Source organism: Barbus barbus (genome assembly GCF_936440315.1).
Source record: "Barbus barbus genome assembly, chromosome: 5".
Classification (NCBI taxonomy): Eukaryota; Metazoa; Chordata; class Actinopteri; order Cypriniformes; family Cyprinidae; genus Barbus; species Barbus barbus.
The window spans coordinates 32731313-32754221 of record NC_136733.1 but is presented as its reverse complement, the minus strand read 5'-3'; the positions used below and the strand labels follow the sequence as shown (position 1 = coordinate 32754221).

Genomic DNA, 22909 nt, shown 5'->3' with positions numbered 1-22909 from the left:
TTGTCTTGTCTGTCGTTGTGTCGGTCTTGTGTAGTCACATTTGTCATGTTCCTGTCTTGTTTTTGGTGTTCCTCGTTAGGTGGCATCCCTTTTGATGCGTGTTGTGTTTTTGCACGCAGTTCGTGTTTTTATCGGCTGCGTGCATTCATGTTGTCATGTCTTGTGTGAACACGCATCTTATGACTTTCTCATTAGCTGCGTGTTCGTGTCCATGTTGTGCACATGGCTGGTGATTTGCTTTGCTGGCCATGTGCTTGTGTTTTTGTTTTGTGTGAGCACATGGCTTTTGTCTTTGTTTTCTATGTGCCATGTGCTCTCATGTCAATTGTCTTGACCACACCCATTTTGTTACCCGATTATTGGTTCATTTGCCCCACCTGTGTTTCCCTCGTTACCCTCCTCATTTGTTCCCTATTTATTCTCCTTGTGTTTGCAGTGCTGTGCCAGTTCGTAATCATATCCAGAGCCGATCCTCCCTAAAGGCAGAATACGCAAGCTGCGTAGGGCCCCCTTGCTCTGAAAGATGTTTTAATTTTAGTTTTGTCTTTGAGTTTGGCCAGCGGTTATGAAAACATGAATGATCATTTCTTTTAATGCGGTGCGCTGTCACCCTCTCTATGTAAAAATCAGTCAAATCATGTAATGTGAATGTCGTACAGTCTCTTGCTCGAGATTTAAAAACGAGTTGAAAGCATACCTTATTGCCAGCTGTCCTGTTTTTCCCCTACGGGGTAGTTTTAGTTTGTTTTGTTTATTTTTGCCAATAAAAGCCCATTCTCCTGCATCAGTGAGTCCTCGCCTCATCCCTCTACTCAAACCCTGACCACACTTTTGATTTCCATTACCTTTGTAGTAAAATGTTGCTGTCAGTTTGTAAAGCTAACTGATAAAATGTGTATGTCTTTCACAGTCATTAACCTAGACATGCATGCGCACGTTGGTTTTTATGGTTTACGGGGGCTCTCCATAGACGTAATGATTTTTATATCAGATTCAGAGGCATGTGGACAACTGTGATTTAAAAGCCAAATCCTACATTTCAGGCACAACTAAAGACGTAACATCAAATAACAAGTTCGTATCGGATTCCTGGCGGCTGACAAAATGCATTGCTATTAGAATTCAGATAACATTAAGAAAGCAGCAATGGGAATATCAAACCATACAGACTGCAGACTCTGAACACTTTCAAAGTGAAATCAAAATGGTTTCATTTAATATGACAAAAAAAAAGTCCTTTCAATTTAAGATGCTGTTTAATGTTAAAAAGAAAGAATAAAACTTTCTCCTTAATTTTTTGGCATATTCCTGAGTGAAAGGCATTACAGTGGATCACAAATGCACTGAATAGCAAGTAAAGTTTACATTGTGCAAGATTATGAACATGTTTTATTTTCTTGTGTTCTCATAATGATTGTGACTGACACAAATATTCTTTGGCATTAGACATCTTGCACCTTAAACGACTCTCTCGAACAACATTTCATGCCAATGACAGTCTGCGATAAAATGGGATTCAGTAGATGATAGATAACATTTTACATTCTTCATACTTGTCAGACTGAATGACATGCACTCAAAATCACACCTCGTGCGTAGATTCAGATGGAAGCCGCTCACCTTTCTGAACTGATCTGAAAGAAATCTGTGGAATTCTGTCAATGGATTTCAATGTAGCCGCAGATTCCAAGCGAGCCTCGTCATGAGCCACTGGTTATGAGAAAGAAGAATTACCAAGAAAACAAGAACGTGCAAACAAGCTTTCTCTCAGAACAGAGCAGTAGCAAAAATCAACCGCTTTTCCTATTTCAACTGGAAAGTCCAAACTAAGTCTTGATATTCATATTGGTAGAAACAGTGGTGCTGCATGGCTCGAGCAGATAGTAGCTGGATAAAGGGACAGCGTGAAAGTCTTCTACCCTTGGCCTGGCATCTGGCTCTCATTCTTGCAGCTTGAAGTGGAAGCTATTTGTGCTCCACTGGGTAATGTCACAGTTTAGCATGGTGCGCTCCGTAAAGCTCACGTTTCCCTCTCGGTCGATGAGGATGACTGTATTGGTCCTGGGATAGACAGACAAAAATATGACACTTCAAAATTAGAGGTAAAATAGAAAGTGCAACACAAATTGGTTGAGTGTCACCCTGCTCTATGGAGAGAGAAAGAAGTAAAAGTTGGAATAGCATGATGGGACCTTGTGCCGTATCCTGGTGAGCGCACACACACACCAGACAGGGCTCGGAGTATGGCCTTACTGAAGCCCACACCTTGACTCTCCTGTGCGGGGTTGGGGTGTTTCTGAAAAGAACAGAGGTGAGATTCTTATGATTCTAGTGTGACAAATCATGCTGGTGATTTGCTAAAAGGTGAGGTCTAATGCTAATGTTATTTCATGCATTCTGACTAAAGAGTTGAAATGAAAAAGGAAAGGATGTGACATTTGGCCAAGTATGGTGTCCCATACTGGGAATTTGTGCTCTGCATTTCACCCATCCAAGTGCACATACACAGCAGTGAGTAGTGAACAAACACACACACACACACAGACACACACACACACCCGGAGCAGTGGGCAGCCATTTTTTCTGCGATGCCCAGGGAGCAGTTGGGGGTTCGGTGCCTTGCTCAAGGGTCTCTCCTCAGTCGTGGTATTGAAGGTGGAAGAGCGCGCTGGTTGACCTTTGGGTTACAAGTCCGACTCTCTAACCATTAGGCCACGACAAGTCTCAAAAAATGAGTTTCAAGTCTCATGACATACGACAGAGTATTTCTGTGCCAAATACACTGGTTCAGGGTTTGTACAAGTACAATTTTGGAAAGGTTTTTTTTTTATTTTATTTTTTAGTATGGCTCTGTATGATGTCATAAAGGGCGTAATTCCTTTTATGGGCACTTCTCCAGGAAAAGCGCATGCACAAATCAACCAGAGCAAAAGCAAGAGCATGCCAATCAACGCGTTTCATTTGGGTTACGCAAGTCATCAGCAGCGCTGCACAGGACTTGCTTGAGAAGGATTTTACAAGGTTTTGACCATAAAATCAATAATGTCACCAAAGTGTTGTTTTTGGTTGTGAGGGAAAGATAACTTTGTTCAGCTTCCCAAAGAATCCAACGTTAAGGGAATTGTTAATGTCGATGTCACAGCTTGCAGACAATCGCTATGCAAAAGCTGTGTGCTTGTGACTCACCCATCGCTCTCACTTCCATAACTTCAAAATTAATTAAGAAGAACACATATAACACTGCTGGCTCTAAAAATGTAAACTGATAAAAAAGAAATCATTGTCATTCTCTGTGCAATATTTTTTTTCTTGCTAATCTGAAAAAATAATCCGATCTGTGACTAAAAAAACCCCCACTATATAATACTATTGTAATATAATATATAATAATGCTATATTATAATATAATATCATTATATATCTACCCCCACCCCCTGACTTTATGACTTTAATACTCTTTATTAATAAGGTGTGGATGTTCCGTTATCATTTGACCACTATCCTTTGACCAATGTGTTTATAAAGTCATTAAGTAAATTTCGACATGTAAAGTCATAAATAAAAAACTTTTAAGGCATGAATTTTTTTCTTACGTGGCAGAAATGGGCTTCCATACATTTCGGTTCAAACAACATGTGAAAGTGAATTTTGCATCCGATGACCCCTTTAACATTAAAGTAAAATTTGGACTCATCCAGTGTACGACTCTGAAGAGCTTCTTTTTAATATCTAAATTCATTATGATATGATGCCTGCATTCACCTTGTAAAACCTGAAGAAATGAGACTTCAAAAATCAAGCTGCTTGTGCTTCAGACTAAAAATCCATTTGCTTTGTGTCTGAAGTGCTCCTTGAGGATCAAAAAGGATGGATGTTGGTTTGATTGTTTAAGAAACATAAAGGTAGATGGAAGATAAAGAGAAACAGAAGAAAAAAAAGGAAGAGTATACTAATTTTCATAATGAAGGTGTGTGCACACTTACAGCTCCTCGTTATTGAGGATATGGAGCAGTTCTTGCACTAAGCCATCAGAGCGCAGTGTTTTGTTCACTATACTGGTGAACAGCTGTTTTCTCCACTGAGTTTCCAGAAGAGAGTTACTCAACCCATAGATTCCTGCTGAAACAAACACAATCATCCATCACTTCCTGTGAGCTCTGAGTAAGACACACCTACCAATCTGGTGCTGAACGAGTGAAAGTGGTCTGTATTGCAGATGGTAGGTGCAAGCTTTATGCAAGACCACTGGCGTCTGAACACAGAACGCTAACTTAGGGATTGAACAAACCTGCTTTGAGATGAATGGGCCCTGAACTGCCCTTGTTTCCATAGTAACACAATGTGTCTTCATTGGCCCTGCATCCAACAACACAGCGAAAAAAAAAAAAAAAAACGAGTTATTGCTCAATGCTACAACAGAATTAATAATAATTAATAATATTTACAGCTATTTTTGCATCATTTGTCATTGTAAACAGAAGCAATTTCCATTATGTAATGCATACATATAGAACTGTAGAGGAAGTCAACGCAAATCAACATCCTATGGACACAACAGATGGATAGTCTCTGTCCTTCATCAGCTCATGAAATAAATCTTCCTAATTCAGCCTGTAATTAAGGAGGAGAGTGAATCCCCTTTCAGCTTGTATATATGAGCTCTGTCAGTGTATCATTAATTTATCTGATTAGACATGTTCCTGTTTTCATACACATGAATCTCGTGGATGGATCCTCAGTGAAGCTCATTACTCCTGGTGGAACTATGGTGGCATAGCCGTGTGTTTCAGAGGACATTTTATTGGCCCAGGAGACAAAGGAGGATGGCTATGAAAGGAGAAATGGCCAATTTAGGGTTTTTGAAAGCACTTTGAGAGGGACATCAATAATGCTGGTGGAACAGTTTGGCAGCGAAGGCTAACCTCGACGAGAGAGCGAGGAAAGGACTTCAGAACTCTGGAGACTAGATCCTGCTGCATAAGTACTAGGGATAAAATAAGTATGCAGAATGCTGACTTTCAGTAAAACCACATCTGTTTTAGGAATCTTCAAATTAATGTGTATTAATGGCATGCTGAACTACACTTCTTTTTTATTTGATTTTTGATTTTTTTGGAGGAGGAGGATTAAGTGCACTGAGCTGATGTAATTACAACATTTATTCAGTTTCATTCATCTACATGTGCAACATATTGTTTGTATTATATACTCAAAATTGACTAGTTCTGGTCTGGGATGATGACTGGTCATTGTAACATTCCAGACATGCTAAAAAACATAAAATAGAAAAAGCTATAACAAAAAACACCTGTAGCTACTGTTTATATCTTGTATCCTCTTGTTTAAATATACATAACTCCCAATTACACTAGCTGAGTATATAAATATAACAAAACAAACAAAATACCTTCTAATAATGGCTTTATCCATCTCCACTAATGCATTAATTGCACTGAAAGACTGCGGCATGAGAGCCAAATAGCCTTCTAATGATGTATTAATGCAGTACAATAATTGCTAGAAAACCAACAATCAGCTCAAGTTACAAATGAATTTTATACTGGAGACTTACTTTCACTAATATTATTTTCACTAAATAAACTCAAATAGCATACTTTTCAGTTATAAGTTTTAAGCATTATGCCAAGGTGATTGCATTTTGAAATTTAGAATTAGATCAGAAAGACCAAGCCTTACACAGCTAAAACAGCCAGTCAACCAGTCAGCAGACAAAACGTTTAGGGTTACACACCCATCTATCATACCAACTTTCTGGGATCTAATTTTAACAACACCCATAACAGTAACACTATCCAGCTACACCCATGAATGCCATACACAATATATCATTTAATAATTATAATATACAGGGGAAAAAAAATCAGTTTTATTATAATCATGATTTTTTTTTTACAATTTATGTTTATGTCTACCTATTTTTGTTGTTTATTTTCTTCATAATGTCTGGTTGTTAGAATTTTTATAAAGTTTTGTAAATTTTTATATATTTCGTTTAAGTAGTTACTACTGTGCCTTCAGTGTAAATGCAGTATTGCACATGAAATTAGAAACATTTATTTGTGAACTGCAGGCTTGCTGTCAGATCCAATCAAGATTTGAACACATTTAACACCTCTGTGCAAAGCTTGCATTACATTCTGACAGGATCAAAACAACACATGCTGAAATGTGCCACATCTTACTTCCTCTACATTACTCTACCTTGACTGAATAGGCATCATTGACATGTAAACGGTGGTGGACACATGTCCAAGTGTTCAAATAAAGTTGACTGCCTGACTTCAGAACCGGTCATTTTTGCAGCTCCGTTTTAGTAAATGGACTTTTCTCACTGGGGATGAAGTTCTGAAATTTACAAAATGAACACTTTTATTTACAAAGATCAAGGAAAGTTTTATTTGAGCTGGATTAATATGGGTTTACTGTTTGAAAATCTTCAGTAAGTTTTTTTTTCAAAGGAATTTTATTCAGCAAGGATGCATTACATTGATTAAAAAGACTTTTAAAGTTTTTTTGACATTATATTCATCATTTCCACAAAAAACATTAAGCAGCACAACTGTTTTCAGCATTGAAAAATTTCTGCAGCAAATCTGCATATTATAATAATTTCTGAAGTATCATGTGACACCGAAGACTGAAGAAATGGCTGCTGAAAATTCAGTGTTAACAACAGAGAATTAAACTAAATTTTAAAATGCATTAAAATAGAAAACTACTTTAATTTTTACAACTTCAAATAATATTATTTCACAAAATATAATATTCAGAATTATGGTTCATACTGTATTTCTGATCAAATAAATAGAGCCTTGGTGAGCATAAGACACTTTAAAAAAATACATTTAAAAAAAAACTTGCTGACCCCAAACAAAATCTCAGAGGTTGGGTCTCAATGAGGCTTTTCTGCAGCAGTTTCAATTAATTGTCATTTTTCACTGGGGAAAAAAATTCAGAAATGTACAGAACGAACACTTTAATCTCCAAAGATCAAGGAAAATTTGATTCCTCATGAAATGAGCCCTTGAAAGGATCTATATAGTCTATTATGCGAAAGCTGTGAGCAGCACAGGAATTTGGATACCAAACCTGACCTGAAGAAGCAGAAAAGTTTTTAATTGGGCTGAAATATCACATAAAACATATGGCTATTATCATTGTTGTCAGTCACATCTCTGTAGAGGAATAAACAAAACCTCTTTTTTCTTTTAGAAAGGCCGTCTCTATTTACAGAAGACAGCTGTATTGATTTCAGCACAAAATGCCCATTGTAATTCCTCAGAGTTTATCTGGACATGTATCATTTTGTCCTTTGTGGCCGTGGAAAGAAAGCGAGAGTCCGATAAGCTCAATAATGATCTTGTTTATTAAAAGAGTAAACAAATGAATAACACTCCCCACGGCTATGGCTTTCTGTTTCATTACTGGGTTTGGGAGTCTGAGTGGCCTTCCAATGTATTTTCTGTTTATAAATATTCACTTGTATATACAAATGTAGCATTCGTGTGGCTTTTCCACTTAGAACTTCATCAAACATGTTCAGATCGAAAATGGCATTAGAAACAACCATTACTTACAGTGGATGCTCCTGATTGAAATGAGCCTAAAATGAACAATCCATTGCATCAATCATGAGATATACCTCACGGAGTGATGTAACATGCTACATGGCTAAAGATATCGCTCTCCTCTTTCTGGGATGCAATCATGTTGTCCAATGTTATCGGAACAGTCCATGCTTGTTTTTTTTTCAACATTGTTGTAAATATTTTGGAAACTCTACCAATTATATATTAGTATATTTGAGTCAGTTCTAGAAACGCCTACCTCTAAACACAGCAGATGCAACTACACCTAACATTTGACTCTCATTGCTATAGTTTTGGAGTTATGAGTCATTACTTTGTATGTCACTCAAAACAACCATTTTAAATATGCCATTTTATTGACCATGACAATTTCTATAAAACCAACATGGATGGAGGGAACTGAGTCTTATCCAGGGGACTTCCAGAGTCATGGGCTCTTGCGATTAAAATGGTTTAATAACCACCCAGAATATCCTAGAAACCACCTAGCAATGCCCTAACCACCACCCACATTACCCTAAAAATAGCAACATGCTAAAAAATGGTAAGAAGGCCTTTACAACCATATAGCAACACCTTGATGTGATGGACAACAATTTCTAGCACAGTCCCCTGCCATATCTAGAATATTACAGAACTATTATAGGAACTTGTAAAAAATGTGACCATTTCTATCATCATGTGTGAGTTTTGCATAGGCAAGCACCACTCACATTTTCTTGAGAAAAATGTAAAAATCTAGTTTTTGTTATTATTTCTTTTGCTCATTTGAAAATCTAATTTATTTTTTATTTGTGAGAAAGTATGTTGTACAAGCCCCTTTGGGCTGTCTTTATTTTCTCCGCACTTCTGTTCTTTGGTAAAATGTATTTCAGCCTTATTCTTGTATAAGCAAATACATAAAAAATTGATTCGGAGGTGTGCATATATAGAAGTGTTGGTTGCATAAGATTCTTCAGTATATTAGTCTATGATACATGTTTGCACATAGTAATTTTGATGTGAGACTTGATCTTCTCAAGCCATATATACAGTGCACAGCATAAATGAGTACACCCCCTCTGAATAAATATATGTATTTTCTTAATGATCACTAATATAATTCATGGAAAGATGGTAAAATTTAAATGTATTAAACATATACTTAATAAAAACAACAAAATATATGCCAATATTTTCTGTAAGATAAGTAAATTAGCCAATTTTGTTTAAATGAAGGATTGCAGAAATGAGTACACCCTAGATTTAAATCAGCAAATGTATAATATTCTAGTACTTAGTATGTCCTCCAGAACTACCTTCTTGGCACTGAGTGTACAGGTTCATGACAAATTTTCACATCTGTCCTGTTTAACTCCTGGAGGAATGACCTCCTTGAAAGCTCTGGTCTTTAATGGGGAGTTTTGCTCAGCTTGTCTCTACAGAGCCCCCCACAGCTGCTCAAGAGCGTTAAGACTAAGTGAAATACATGTCCACAGAAGGATATTCACCTTGGGAGAATTAATATCTTCATTGTCATGCTGAAAAAATGCCCAATAATGCAGGGAATGAGGGGAGGGTAGCATCTTCTGTTTCAAGTGATTGTATTACATCACACAGTAGTGTGTGAATTCATGACAGTATTGATAAAGCACAACTCACACCTTCAACACTCATTCATCCAGCACTCATTCATCCCCTTGTGGGCAGTCGTGGCCTAATGGATAGAGAGTCGGACTTGTAACCCGAAGGTTGCGGATTCGAGTCTCAGGTCCGGCAGGGATTGTAGGTGGGGGAGTGAATCACCAACACTCTCTCCACCCTCAATACCACGACTGAGGTGAGACCCTTGAGCAAGGCATCGAACCCCCAACTGTTCCCCGGGCACCGCAGCATTGGCTGCCCACTGCTCCGGGTGTATGTTCACTACTGTGTGTACACTTGGATGAGTTAAATGCAGAGCACAAATTCCGAGTATGGGTCACCATTCTTGGCCACACACCACTTCCCTTTGCCTATATAAAAGCTTTACTATTACTGAACATCACTGTGGGTACCAAGCACTTCTCACTGTACTCCTCCTCTAGCAATATATGCTTTTGGATCCGAAATGATTGAAAGTATGGATTCCCAGAAGTCTCTATTTTGTAAATATGGTCCTTGGAAGAGGTTAAATGAGTTTATTTTGCTTTAGCTAAAGTAGGTAATTCTAGTGGTGACAACAACCATGCATGTCACTTCTGCAGGCTGCGTCATACTCTGTGAGATAAAGTGTCACTTTTCTCATAGCTTTTGCCGGCTCTGAGACACTTGCATGTTATTTCTCCTTCTATTTTTCTAGCAAAAATTCACTCATCGCTAAATGAAAACTTAAAGCGAAGACCTGATGAGCCTTGTCACAAGTCCATTGTTTTTGAATGTCAGTGCTACTTCTGCTATATTTTCACACTTAAAACAATAATTTGGTATTCCTCTTGTAACATTGTCCTCTTTTATGCTAAGAAATCAGTCAACTGGCAGTTCTCTCCCAAGTGGTTCCACTGCTGCCAGCATTAAGTCGGAGTATGATTCAGTGCGCTATATAACACTTTTAATTGTCAGTAAATTACTTATCTTTAAAAGTTTGGTTCAATATACTTACCTGTTGATCAAAAATAGCCTTAAAACCTATACACATTTACATTTTTTCTTTTTAGTTTTATTTAGTAATTTTCAGGAGGGTGTACTCATTTTTGCAACAACATTTTATCACTTTGATAAGAAAATCTTATTTTGCTGGTAATACATTGATTATGTGATGTGTCTAGTCAACTGCTCAGTAATAGTAGAGTACATTAATTCAAATGGGTGAAAGATCTGCACTACCTCTCCCCTGAGCGTCTGGATTTTGCCGTGCTTCCAGGTAATTGGTCAGTGCCGCCAGTTTCCCTCATTTGCTAATTCCAGCCAGGATCCACCTTCCTTCCCCTTTTCCAGGTCCAGACCTAATAACAGAAAACAAAAAGTCACATTTTGATTTAATGTCAGTGACATTAAATCCTGTCTGCTGGCTATAATAATAAAACCAGCAGGAGATCAGATTTAGATGTACCGAATAGCTCAGGAATGTTCACTGAGAATGACCTGAACTGAAAGTGAAGAATAATATTTTTCATCTTGATACTGAAAAAAAAAGAAGTAATTTATAGGTCCAAGCACACTGTTCAGTCTAGTGCTTTGAAAAGAGGAGAAATTCTGAACAACTGAATAACTAAATTCTACCAAAAACAACAGTGCTAGGTGGTTTCATGCAAAACTATACAGCAAAACCACAGAGTGATTCATATTAAGTAACAGCCCATTAATAATGGTAACATTTAGCTTAGTAACCTTAAAAATACCTGGCCTTCTCATCTTCGCCCAAAGACTTCAACATTTCTCATCCATGCCCTACACCTCACTCCTCCAGACAGATAAGGGCTTCTTCTTTAGCAGCAGAATTTATTTCTACACACTCATGAACTATTTAATTCTGTCTGATCCAAAGATTGAATGGCAAAACATGAACAGAAAAAACAAAACAAAAGCCCCATGATCTTGTGGAGCCGAGGGAATGACTGATTTCTGTTCTGGGATGTATTGTTTAGCAGACTGTGAGTCATCAGTCAATTGAAGACTTCTTACTGCTTGAGGGTGGTCAGCTGAATCCTGACAATGGACACTTAATCAAATGTGGATGATTACCCTTTCCTCTGCTAATGTCAGATTGATTATGACTGAATTCCCACTACTGAGGCGTGATGCAAGAGACTTAAACGTAATTCTAATTCCTCAAGCAGTAAATGCAACCAGCTTATCTTCTATATGATACTGTGTTTCCTCAGGAAAAAATAATCTTCAATAGTTCTCTCAAAACTGAATGTTCTGACAAATAATAATCACTGACTCACTAGATGATGCAGTTTAAACCAACATGAAGTAGTTTGAGGAATTGGATTTTGCCATTTTTCAGTGGCATCAATTCTTTGAAATGTAAAACACATAGTAGCAAGTAATCTAGATATCCACAAACACATTTTTCTTATATTTTCTGAATTAAATAATAGACTAAATAGCACAAGATCTACCACTTGAGTACAAAGGTACTAAAAATATCAAATGGCGCTTTTCCACTGCGTGGTACGACTCGGTTCGGCACGGTTCAGAACGGCACGGAACGGCTCAGTTCGGCTTGGTTTGCATTTCCTCTGCAGTTTAGTACCGCTTTAGAGTGGGCGGGATTATTCATGTGTCGTTATAGTTGCGCCACCTCTACTCCTGAAAAAATTTAAATTCCGCGTCGCTCCATTAAGCTCTCGCTGGATCTGCTCCTTGGCTATCACGAGAGGACAGTCTGTACTTCCTCAACCGACAACGAAACCATTTTTTGGTTGTTAAAAGAAAGGTGCGCTCATTCAAAACAGTTGCGTTCGATCCTTCGCTGGCTGTGCTGATTTAAATTTAGCGGGTCTGTTGTATCTCGTGCCGCAAGTTCAATGACGCAAAAAAAAAAGTTCAAATGACGCAGGCAGTGACGATTTTCTCTGGCCAATCAGTGATCAGCAGGGTTTACACGTCACGTTTTAGTAACGGTACGGCTCGCTTGGAACCTCGGCCGAGGTGGTACTAAAAAAGTACCAGGTACTGTACCCACTGGAAAAACCCCCAAAAGTGAGCTGTACTGAACCGTACCGTGCCGTACCATGCAGTGGAAAAGCGCCAAAAGCTAACACAAAAATTTGGAAAAAATTAAAAATACACAACCTAGCAAAACCATACTAATCGTCTAGTTGGTTAATGGACAAATAGTTAAAATAGTACAGCAAAAAAAAAAAAAAAATTAAAATTAAAAAAAATGGGGAAAATAATTCTAGACAAGCTAGCCTACCACACCATTTGACTAGTTAGTTAGTGGACAAACAGTCAAAATATTAAACCTAAACAAATATTAGAAAAAAAAAACTATATACACTAGCCAACTATACTATTCGAATAGCTAGTTGGATAAATAGTAAAAATATTGATCCAAAAAAATGTGATAAACTAGACAACCACATTACTTAACTAGCTGGTAAGTAGCAAAATATTTGGCAAAAATGAAACACTGTTCTGTTATGTCTAAAGGCCATTGCACACAGAGTCCGAAATCTTTGTCCAAAATTTCTGCACGTTAAAAAATAAATACAAACTCACGTTGTGTCAATCACGTTTACACACTGCATCCGAAACTTTCGTCCGTCATAAAAAAATTCAGATAGGGATCGATTTTCTGCATTTTTCGCATCTGCAGCAAGCATTTTCAGAGGTGTTTTGACAACTCTGAGCCACCATAGAAGCGAAAGCCAAAATTGTATGCTGGTTTCAATGCCTGGCACGCACCTTTCCGATGCCACAGTCTGGTGCGTGTGTGTCCATACCTTAGACATACTGCAGCCAGTCTCTGTTCAGGAACAATTGTTTCACAGAAATTGGAGGTCTTCTTTTAAATTTGTGGCTCTAGTATTGCTACCAAAGCATCAAAATCCTGTAGCAAACTTTGAATCGCTTGGGATAATCCGCTTGATGAGGTGGAACTCTCCTTCGTCTCTACGCAATCTCAGCATTAGATGGACCCAATATTTCCTCTTTCTTTTTCTCTTTTTAAGAAGAAAGAGGACAACAAAATCATCCTCACTGCTTGAAGACTCCATTTTGTATTGTTTTGCAAATGTATTCACAACAGATTAACTAATATGCATTGGACTCAGTGCGCAAGGTTTCTGTGCGTGACAAATTTTTAGGATGACGAATACGAAACTTTCGGACTTAGTGTGCAAAGACCTTAACTGGGCTGTTCTTGACCAGAATACTAGACTTCATGCACATAGGCAAACATCTGGCTCTGTGAGACACAATAAAAAGACTCTTGTAAGAAACTCTTGTTTATCCTAAATGTAGAAAATCAGTTATATGCAGTTCAGACGAACTCTGCTGACATAAAAACCAACATCTGAATTCCTCAGTGACACAGCAAAACCAATGATTCTCAAAATGTAGTTGAGATAAAAACGGGATTTTGAATATTAAATATTTGTCTAATAACTGAAAAATAAGACTGATCTTTACCGCTGAGGATCTCGTTGTTGCTGCCCCAGAAGTCTGCAGCTTTGGACGGTCTGCTGTAGACCTCATTTCTGTTAGCAGCCAGAATAAGCCTGCAGAAAAAAAAAAAAAACATCACACAATCTCTCACACAGTATTCAACCTATACAATCATACTGATAACATATAATTTCTATAATAGCATACATCAATATAACAGACCACCTTTAGAATCATCCTTCCTTAGTCTCATAAATAAATAAAAACTGCAATGCTGTGCTGTGGGTAATGGATTTGGTGTTAACCAATAAAGGGCTGATTTTCAGTCAGACTTCCTGTGGGAGGGGGAGAGATGGAGGCTGGCACTGTTGAATGGGCTCATAGGTCACATGTGCACCTAAATGTGTTTATCTCAGGCTGATCCCAGGAGAGCAATGGATGCTTTGCCAGCTCCACACCTAAGGCCCAGAGAAGGCTCAGCTGTGATGCTGAAAGCTGCTGTGTGTGGCTTTATTGTCTCTGCTCAGGCCTGATGCTCTGTAGATGCCTCTACAGTGTAATGGAATATTCATTTATTCTTTTCATGTTGAACTAAGTAATTTGAGGTTTATGTCAGGCAGCTGGGAAATGTCAACCATACATTCTGCAAGGATACTTTAAAACAAACTTTAAACGAATTTAAGAATTATAAATCCATTGGAAAGTGTAGTGCTCGATCCATACGGATTTCAATATTGATGACTGATTTAAATATTTTAGAGATCAGAGTGGCCGATATATGTGATAACACAGCATAACATTCTCTTGGTGATAAAACGACAATGCAGAGTATATTACAGTCACCACACATTTAGGTTTGCATAAAAATGGAAGTACAACAACTAATGTAAAATGGCCCAAAACTCTCTCAACACTGGCTCCGGGCCAGCGGGCCATCCTTAAAAGTTTCGTCAAACTCTAGAAAGAGCTGACTGTCAACTTATGCACCTTGGTGGGTCATTAATGTTAACATAGTTGGTTGTAAATGTAAACTGTCAGGACAAATACAAACATAAGTCAAAAGTTCTGTGCGTTAAGCCTTGAAGTCAACACGCAGCTCATTTTTCAGGGGCACAGGTTTATCATTCTGCCTTCCTGGCCATATAGAAAAGGCAAAACTGCTTAGCAATAGTCAAATGTGCACGGTTTTTCCAGCCTGTGGAACCTGACGGGATGACAGAGAAGAAGAAAATCGGAGAGACAAAGAGTGATGAAATATCCTGGAGGCTTTGCAGAGTGATCTGCTATGGTTGATGCACCCCAGGAATATGTGCTCTGTACTGGAGACAGCTTGCAAAGCAGAAAAGCTCCTCTCCATCTGAAAACAACTTACTGGCTTGACAATGTCAATTACGCCAGACCTTGGGCAAGGTTATCACCCTCTTTGTCAGCCTAAATGGAGAGATATTCTTTCTCACTGAAACAGAAAAATGGCAAAAAGATGACTGGACACAGCAAGACCTGAAAAGCAGTCAAGGGCAGATGAAGAGGCAGTTATGGGAGAGCAGAAGTGAGTCCCTGAGTGATGCAGACAGACAACAACTCTTTATGTGATAGACAGAAAGATAAGGAAAGTGAAAATCAATGTTCAAATCAATTCCTTCTGAATACTCCTACCCTATATTTTTTTCTCATTGAATTTCTTCTTTTATTTTTAAATTAACTAATATTAAAAGTATATGGTCAGTAAGATCTTTTAAATGATCTTGAAAGAAGTCTGTTATGCTCATCAAGGCTTTATTTATTTGATCACAAATTCAGTAATACTGTGAAATAATATAACATTTATAAATTGTAAAATGTAATTCACATTATATTAATATAATTAAGTTGAATGTTTAGCAGTCATTACTCCAGTTATGAGTGTCACATGATTTTTTTTATTATCAATGCTTACTATTATGGAAACCATAATACATTTTAAATGATTTTTAATGAACAGAAAGTAAAAAGAAAAATAGCATTATTTAACAAAATCTTTGAAACAATGTAAAAAGTATAAATGCAAATGTTTTCTGACCCCAACCTTTTGAAATTTAAGGTGTATGTCACATTATGGAAGTAAAATGGGATACAAACAGCAATTCATGCTGACTTTAAGACGACAGACATTTTAACATAAAGGAAATGGCACAACTCACCTTTAAAGGTTTCTTTGAATTTAGATACTTCCGAAATAGACTTAAATGCCAAGCATGCTTCCGTATGTTGCATTTCAAAATAATCTTTTTATGACTCCTATATAAACAGGAATTTCACCGCAAACTCACGCACTTTTACTTTCTTAATACACACAGTGAGTGTTTCTCAAGTTCAGTGTCTATTCCATATCTTATGCTCATGTTAGTATCATAATAGCAAAGCATCATGATGATCATACGATTGAAAATTTTTTATTTTTAACATCCACGTCATCAAGGAAAGAGAAATGAGCACCATGGCAACGCTAAGATATGTTAAGAGCAGGAGTTTTAGATATGAATATCAGCTCTAGGTTATGAAGTGACACTGCCAAGTATGGTGACCCATACTCGGAATTCGTGCTCTGCATTCAACCCATCCAACGTGCACACACACAGCAGTGAACACACACACACACACACACACCGTGAACACACACCCGGAGCAGTGGGCAGCCATTTATGCTGCGGCGCCCGAGAAGCAGTTGGGGGTTCGGTGCCTTGCTCAAGGGCACCTCAGTCGTGGTATGGAGAGAGCGCTGGACATTCACTCCTCCCACCTACAATCCCAGCCAGCCCGAGACTCGAACCCGCAACCTTTGGATTACGAGTCCGACTCTCTAACCATTAGGCCCCTGTGGCTCAAAACAGCTGTACACTAGCAGAAACAAAATTAATTTTATCCAAAAGATCTCTAGCTAAAATTCTACATTATGTTGTATTTCAGGATTTTTAGCCTCTCTGACAGGCTCCATCTGTTCCGAAGATAAAATATTACCGCGAAGTGGATCCATTTCAGTGACATCAAAGTCATCATGACCATATACAAGTAAACTACCCCAGACCTCCGGCCTGTTTTGTCTCAAAGGGATTTCAGAGCTGCTGGCTCGGAATGTGAGGTCAGAGGTTAACACGATGAAGATTAAATGTTTCAACAAGAGGTGTTTATTTCCACTAACTACATCCGATGTTGGTTTTGAACTGTAATGAACTTTGCAATAATTGCACACTTCTTCTGGGTATTGAGACAGTAATCCTCAATCTCAAAAGCGTTTCTGTTTCTAAAATGGATTAATGCCACTGACCTGAATGAGGTTAATCATAGTGCATGAGTTTTTTTTTTTATGCCAAACTGTAGCTTCTGTCAGTAAAATATGCTCAAGAGGTCAGTGCTAATGATGACATTACAGTTGAAGCCTATGTCAGTGTTTTACCAATCTTTTTATCTTGAGTACCTATATATTCCCATTAGTACGTACCACCATAAACACCAAACTTGAAATAAGGGAAATGTAAAACTACGTATTTTTAAAATCAAATAGTTGATTGGTTGCCTGAGCAATGTGATGACAAAACTGTCATGAAAACCTTGCATAATTAGGATGGTTTTGCTTCACCTGAACAGTGATTGTGTCCAGATTCCCCATAAATATCATTTCCTTTTGAGCTAAATTTACCTGTTTTGCTTACAAAGGTCTTTACACAAGATGTATTCTTGGGTTCAAAAACAGATGAAGCCAAACAGAATGGACATAAGACTCAAGATGCAATTTGGCCTATTAAGACGGACTATTTATACCTTGACATGCTTCTTACAAATGCTGGCAGGATATACAAAGATGTACGGCTGAATACACATAGATGTACCAGAGAATGAATTTAAAAACACAACTAGGCCGTTTTACTAAACAGCACTGTTGCTGAAAGTATTAAAAATATGATATACAGTACCACTCAAAAATGTGGGGTCAGTAAGTTTTTGTTTTCTGTTACAAAATTAAGTTTTACTCCACAAGAATGCATTCAATGGGTCAATTGTAATATTTTAATGATAATTACAATGTTACAAAATATTTCTGTTTCAAATAAATGCTGTTCTTTAGAAACGTTCTATTCAACAAAAATATCCAGAAAAATATTGAGCAGCACAACCGTTTTCAACATTTAGAAGAAATATTATGGGATTTTAAACGGCAATAACATTTCACAATATTACCATTTTTACTACATTCTTTGATTACATAAATGCAGCCATAAGAGACTTTAAAGACATTTAAAAAAAAAAAAACGACAGAACCCAAACTTTTGAATGGTGAATCTTTAAATATAAAAAGTAGATAAACTACACAAACTTACTAATCAGCTAATCCAACCATTGTTGGACAACTAGTCATTAGATGACTATTGTGACACATATTTGAATTTATATTACACTGAATATTTTGAAAAGGAATTAAAAAAAAAAAAAAAAATTATAATAATAATAATATATATATATATATACACACACACACACACACATATTTTATTTAATATTTTAGACACTTTACTTTAGACAGCCCTAATATTATAAGTCACATTTATGTTCTAGAGGTTTATCAATAAACAAAATGAAAACATTTTCAAATACCCCTTAGGTCTGCTCAAGCACCCCGTTGGGTGTACATACCCCTCGTTGGGAACCACTGGTCTAGGTGGATCCAAGCAAATTGCAATGTTGCTAAGATACAGGTTGTAATATAAGCAGAAATGCATTCTGTTTTCTGTAATATTGTTAACACATTTATTTGATTATAGTACTTAATTAAAGTACATTTTGGCGCTGTTTTGTAAACAAGTTGATGCTACCCAAAATCAGAGGAACCGACGCACCACAAGACAACCTTCAAGACTCAGTGTCATTGATTAGATTTTACATCCTGGGCTGAGTCATCTGTGACTCTGAACCACTGTGACTGACTCAATATTAGATAATCAAATTACAGCTTGCTGGGCAATAATCCTGATTAGCGTAGCGTGTTACAATCTGACAGTATTAACAAAGGTAACCTCTCTGCAGTGAAGGGGAAAGAAGACAGAGAACACTAGCACATGCAAATTGATTACATGATTGATTCATACGATTCACAGCTCACCAGGCAACAGCTATTGACAAAAAAATACTAACTTGGCTCTCTCAGCTCTTTAGAGACATTTGTCAAACCCTGACCAAGAGACATATCGTTTAGGGACTGAGAGTTTAAAATTGAGGCCACCTGGGCCTAGTTTGTCAGCTTGGTACTCTACAACACTACTGTACTGTAGGGCTGTGCGATATGACGATATATATCGGATGGACGAAATAAAACATCTATCGTTTCATATTATGTTCTATCATTTATTTTGTGGTGTCGCAAAATACATTGTTTATGGTAATACTTTTTCATCATTTGGATGACTGTGATCTTGGGGAGACAGAACCAGGTGGAGAACGACCAGCCAGAACAAAACAAGGAGTTCGTTCCTAAACGAGGGACTACAGCTGTAGCATGGGCACGCGTTAAGCACTGCAGTTTCAAAACAACCGATTTGAAGCCGTTGAAACGCAAACAACAGAGCTATATGCGTGCGCCGTCTCTGTTTCTGTGTGAGAGGTGTGTGCATTTTTTAGCCGCTTTATTGGCTTTGAACGATTACATAAACACACTTATGCGTCAGAATCCCCGTCTTTGCAAGTATCCTCATAAACACAGCGATTTAGGTCTTAAGAGAGAGTAAACAGCTGAAAGAGAAAACGCATATGTAACAGTATATTGATCCGGAGTTCGGTCTTAAAGGGGAAGCTGTCCAATATTCGTTCTGTCTGCCATTCATATTAATCATAGCACATTGCTAAATCTCTATCTCTCACTGCTCTTGACTGAATCACTTTTGTAACTTTAATGAGAAGAAAAAAATAATAATAATAATAATGATATGATTTTTCTCATCCTTATTTCATCACTTCAGTGAGCTTGAGTTTTTTTTTGTCACTTTTTATGCTTGTATTAGTTTGATATTGACATTGGTGACAAGGATTATGAAAATCCTATGGTATCAAAGATTTTAATATCATTATTAAAAACCTTTTTAAAAGAAAAAAAATTACTATATCGTGATATATATATATCGTTACCGTGATATTAAATTAGTCATACCGTGATATAAGATTTTGGTCATATCGTCAACCCCTACTGTACTGCTGCGCAGTCATTGCTTTTATGGCCTTTTACAGTAAGTGAACACCACACCTTAAACTAAATTACAGGTTAGCCTAAATGAAATTATGAAATGAAGCCACCTGGGATTTAATGTAACATTAATGTAAAAAAAATAAAACATTTTCCTGAAACAAAAACGCCACCGTTCAAAAGTTTGGAGTCAGTAAGATTTTACTTTTATTTAGCAAGGATTTATTACATTTATAAAAACTGACAGTAAAAATTCTTACAAAAGATCTGATTCAAACAATTTTTAAACTTTATATTTATCATAGAATCCTGAAAAAAAAAAAATCACAGTTTTTAAGCAGCAAAACTGTTTTCTACATTGATAATACGAGATGTTTCTTGAGCACTAAATCAGCATATTAGAATGATTTCTGGAAGATCATGTGACACTGAAGACTGGAGGAACGGCTGCTGAAAATCAGCTGTGTCATTACAAGAATATTTTTATTTTATTTTAAATATTTAAAAATAGGAAACAGTAAGTTTTAAAATGTAATATTATTTGTTTTACTGTATTTTTAGTAAATGCAGCTTTAAACAACTTTTAAGAAATTATAATTATTTCAAGCTTTTTTACCAGTAATGTATTTGTTAATTTGTATATTATTAGATTGTTTCTTCTAAACGTAAGAAGACTGGATTTATAAGAAATGTATTATATTAAAATATATTATTACATGCAATTTACCATTATTTATTAAAAATTATTAAAATCATGTGATAAAAAAACATGTTTTATCAGCAGCCCAATAAAAGCTGTTTTATTACACATGGAACAGGTCAAGGGTACCAACATATTGAGATCACATGACCAGTTGAATAATACCCCCTCTTTTCCTGGCCACTTCCATCTGTGGAATAAATTAATCATGGCTCACTGTGAGCATGTATACAACGTCATCAGTAACTGAAAACGTTTGATTTTCCATGATTCAGCATCCACTGGACAATATCAAAACAAGTCAAATACGGCCACATTAGCCAGCGCTACAATAAATGAGTACACCTTCAAAAGGTGACATATGGGCCAAAAGATTTTGCTTTACATGCCAACACTTTATACTTTTTCAGCATTTATTCAAAAATGTTTTCTGACAGTATCAAACAACATCTTTTTCCCCACACATGTGCATGTCACTACATGCATTGAACACAATAGAGCAGGTGCACTACCTGTAGGCATTTTTGGATGCAGGCCGAGGGTCAAACTTCAAGAAGATGATGCACATGAGGAGGTTACTGATGGCAGGAGTTTTCAATCACAGTGAGGTCAGAGGTCAGAGCTGGGACGTGCAAAGTGCTAGACGAAGAGATGAAAGAGAGAATGAGACAATGAATTTTGGATAAGAGGAGACAAAAGCTGTGCTGTAAGCACAGAGGAGGACGACCTTGAAGGGGATCAATCAAACTATTCCAGCAACAGTTCAAGTCAATCTGAGGATAAAATGAAACAGTATTCGAATAGAGAAACCGTATTATTATTTCAGACCACATGGTAACAATTTAACCATGGTCTCCTATTTGTCTTACAAAACATATTGTGCTGAACAGACATGAAATACACATTTGTTTTGATGTGGAAGGACATTGTAGAATCCTGCCACCTTACACTGAAAACATCTTGGCTTATGAACACAGAGATGAAAACAAATCATATCTTCCACTTTTTGGCATAATCTGACAGGTAGTGTTCAGATACAAAGCCAATAGGTAAAAATAAGCGCTTTAAGATAATGTGTATAAATGTATGCTATTAGACATAGATGAACTTTAAACTGCTGTCTTTGTTCCTCAGTGTGCTTCATTCATAGAGAATGATCCAGTAGGTTTAAAGTCAGGCTTATGTCAACTGAGAGATGCAGGCTAGCAGTAGCCTAAGCTTGCTAACTGGTCGAATAACTTGAAGACAGCAAAGAAAAACGAACAATTGTTTTCTCTTTAGTTTCTAACAGGTTATGTGATATATTACTTACGGATCCATGTGTTGTCAATGATCACAATTCATTGTGCCGCTACTGTAAGAGGCAACTTGGAGCACATGCTAATACACTGACTGTACAAAGGGCTAAACCATTGACGTCTGCAGAGAAATCTGGCGCTGATTGGCTGAAACTGGACCTGAAAACGAGGACAGGACCTCCCACAGCATTGCAACTGTTCATAAAACAGTTGATTGTCTTCTTTCCAACTACAATCACATATAGAAGTTAAACTGAACCCGGATCAAGTCCTAATCACGCTCTCTTGCTGTCATCTATCAACAGTTATCAAAAAAGGAGTTTCTGAACTATTATAATTATTGTTAATTAAATATGCAAATAATATTCAGTATTATTAAATTAATACATATTGATTCAATATTCTATTATAAAAGACAGATATTAAAAATAAATAATTGGTCCGTGTACCATTATGGAGTAACCACTGATCGCTATATCGTTCTCAGGTGTAACCTGCTGAGGTGGAGAAAATCGAAATAAAGTGAGGAAAAAATATATTAATAATAATATAATCAGTTATATTGTTAAGTTTTTCCATTTTTGTAATCGATTTGAATTCCAATGTTGTTATTCACTGTGCTGGTGGTCACTATTTAGCATTAATCGATCATAATGTTATTGAATATGATTATGATGGAAGAGATGTTTGTTGACAGTGATGTAGGCTAACCATTGAAAATGAAGGCATTCACCAATATACAGGGGTGTCTTTAATTATATTTCAAACAATACTACTCTCAAATAATACTTCTCTTTATTGTATTGCCAATGACATTACAACTGCCTCTCATATATTACATCCAACCAATAACAGTGAATTGACTGACTACCCCATAATTATCATATTGGAAGTAGAAATTAGAATTATTATTTTTAGATTATAACGTGTATATATATATATATATATATATATATATATATATATATAATTTATTTATTATTGATGCTGAAGCCTATATGCTACTGATGTTTGC

General features: G+C 36.8%; 1 protein-coding gene and 1 pseudogene across 2 annotated transcripts in view; one reads left to right on the top strand and one right to left on the bottom strand.

Moving 5' to 3' along the window:
- Positions 1 to 70: 70 nt before the first annotated feature.
- Positions 71 to 22017, bottom strand: LOC306869503 (transport and Golgi organization protein 2 homolog; annotated as a pseudogene). The gene is made up of 9 exons: positions 21909 to 22017; positions 21109 to 21235; positions 13713 to 13801; positions 10455 to 10573; positions 7106 to 7115; positions 4289 to 4356; positions 3984 to 4119; positions 2193 to 2296; positions 71 to 2061 (listed from the first exon to the last, which is right to left on the bottom strand). The product of its transcript is annotated as a transport and Golgi organization protein 2 homolog (transcript).
- The window catches only part of LOC306870081 (splicing regulator ARVCF-like), a 226293-nt gene continuing 205374 nt past the window's right edge, over positions 1991 to 22909 (top strand). Inside the window, exon 1 of the mRNA XM_079417127.1 lies at positions 1991 to 2311. The gene's annotated coding sequence lies outside the window, so the exon portion shown is untranslated. The remainder of the gene's footprint in view (positions 2312 to 22909) is intronic.